Source organism: Schistocerca piceifrons, unplaced genomic scaffold, assembly GCF_021461385.2.
Source record: "Schistocerca piceifrons isolate TAMUIC-IGC-003096 unplaced genomic scaffold, iqSchPice1.1 HiC_scaffold_1132, whole genome shotgun sequence".
Taxonomy (NCBI): domain Eukaryota; kingdom Metazoa; phylum Arthropoda; class Insecta; order Orthoptera; family Acrididae; genus Schistocerca; species Schistocerca piceifrons.
In genome coordinates, this window is record NW_025726942.1 from 87,501 (window position 1) to 90,000 (window position 2,500).

The following is a 2,500-nucleotide window of genomic DNA, read 5'->3' on the forward strand; positions in this document are numbered from 1 at the left end:
TTGTCGCCTAACGTAACCCACGTTGTCGCCTAAACCTGCTCTGTAATTGTTATACGACTCGTTCAATTAGTGTAGTGTTGCCCACCCGCAACCCTCGCAATATAGTTCGCTACTCGCACTCCCCGCTCCCCTGTGTATCGCTTCATGTTAAACACCTTGCAAGTCTTGCTCACTTTCCACATGCTCCTGCTGTACACTGTAATGTGGATGGCAGCAGGACGTACATGCCGCCCCTCCCCACGTCCCCACCTTGCCCCCTGCCTTCGCAAGCTGGTTGGTGAGAACTTTGCATGTTCAATGCCCTCCGCATGCGACGTACTCAGGCTACGTTGTGGTGCGGCCTGTGTCAACTGTCCGCTAATGTCGTACGCGTAAACCACAATCTGTACTGCACATTCGTCCTTATGTACTGAATGATACATCGTGGCACATGTGTGACCGTACAACGACTGCGCCCAAAAACGGCGGACCATACAGTGCAAATATTGTGCACGCAGCTACGTGTCGTCTCCCTATGAGAGCTGGATTGCAGTGTGGTACGCCATAGAGACGTGTGGGAGGAACGGACGCCGTGGATGGCGATCAGCATGAGCTGTCTGTTGATGTATTCGGACCTAGTCGTCTCTCCTCACACACCGTGATGGCATGGTGCACCGCGTTCCATATCTGCGACATGCTACAGAGGCCGGTTGACAGTCGTTCGAGCAATGGACATCGCATACGTACGGGGGCCACCTTCCACGTATTGTCTAGGCGTGCACATTTTGTTGCGTGTATGTGGGCAGACGTAGTGTGGCGTGACACCTGACACAGGCATGCAATAATCGTGGAAGTTGCAAATGGCGATGGACGCCTGCGTTTTCTGGTGAAGTTACGCAAATGAACAAATGGTAACCTGTTGTGGTGCGGTTGTTCTCGCTAGGGGTGAATCGGTGATGGCGACGATAGGTTGAGGTACTAACCGGTTGTTCCAGCGATACCCACCATGCCGACGAAACTGAACGGCATCTGGGTGTGAAGCGATACGCGGCGGTGGCTGGGTGGGACCGTCCCCGGCCGGTGAGGGGGCGCCTCCCGGCGTGCTGGCCGCGCGGTGCGTGGGCGCACGCGCTACAGCCGGCTGGTGGGGGCGGCCAGTGGCAGGCGCGCCGGCCGACGGACGCGGCAGGCGTCGCAGCTGCGCGCCGGCGCACCCTGCGCGCGGCGCCGTGCGGCCAAAGTAGGTCCTCGCGGGCCCGGTGCGAAGCGCGGTGGACATCTTCAGTGTGCTGGTCCGATTGAGGACTGTGTGCGTTGAGGATGCGCTGCCGCCCGGCGCTCGGCGCCGCGACGCCGTCTGCTGCTCGGTCGCCCCAGCGGTTCTCGCTGGTGGTTTGTATCGCAGCTGTGCGGATGTGTTGGCGCGTGCGCTGTGCTGGGAGAGTTCGCTTCGGCACCCAAGTGGGGCTTTTGTCCTTCTGTGGCGCTGGCGTTGGAGCTGCCGGTCACCGTAGGTGGCGCGTGTTGTCTCCCGCCGGCAATGCCACGACAGCACGCTCCCGGGCCTCTGTCGGCAGCGGCAAGCTCAGTTGGGAGCACGGGTGGTCGCACCGAAAGCGTCTACTCGCCTAACTCCGGGCGATTGCGCCTCTCTCGAACCCGACCAAGTACTTGGGACGGCGCTGCGCGCCGCCGGGACCTGAGAGGGTTTCGAGGTGTATTGTGCAGGGGAGCTCAGCCTCCTCCTGTTTGCAGAATGATTGAGCGGACGCTTGCGTGTTCGCGCGGGCCCCCGGGACACACTCCCGGGCGGCCGGCTGCTCAGCTCTAGTTGACGCAGCTCCCTGGTTGATCCTGCCAGTAGTCATATGCTTGTCTCAAAGATTAAGCCATGCATGTCTCAGTACAAGCCGCATTAAGGTGAAACCGCGAATGGCTCATTAAATCAGTTATGGTTCCTTAGATCGTACCCACGTTACTTGGATAACTGTGGTAATTCTAGAGCTAATACATGCAAACAGAGTCCCGACCAGAGATGGAAGGGACGCTTTTATTAGATCAAAACCAATCGGTCGGCTCGTCCGGTCCGTTTGCCTTGGTGACTCTGAATAACTTTGGGCTGATCGCACGGTCCTCGTACCGGCGACGCATCTTTCAAATGTCTGCCTTATCAACTGTCGATGGTAGGTTCTGCGCCTACCATGGTTGTAACGGGTAACGGGGAATCAGGGTTCGATTCCGGAGAGGGAGCCTGAGAAACGGCTACCACATCCAAGGAAGGCAGCAGGCGCGCAAATTACCCACTCCCGGCACGGGGAGGTAGTGACGAAAAATAACGATACGGGACTCATCCGAGGCCCCGTAATCGGAATGAGTACACTTTAAATCCTTTAACGAGTATCTATTGGAGGGCAAGTCTGGTGCCAGCAGCCGCGGTAATTCCAGCTCCAATAGCGTATATTAAAGTTGTTGCGGTTAAAAAGCTCGTAGTTGGATTTGTGTCCCACGCTGTTGGTTCACC

General features: G+C 57.7%; 1 non-coding gene across 1 annotated transcript in view; it reads left to right on the forward strand.

Moving 5' to 3' along the window:
* The first annotated feature begins 1,820 nt into the window (after window positions 1-1,820).
* The window catches only part of LOC124727743, a 1,909-nt gene continuing 1,229 nt past the window's right edge, over window positions 1,821-2,500 (forward strand). Inside the window, exon 1 of the ribosomal RNA XR_007007219.1 lies at window positions 1,821-2,500. This exon is cut by the window's right edge and continues 1,229 nt beyond it. This is a non-coding gene — a ribosomal RNA (small subunit ribosomal RNA).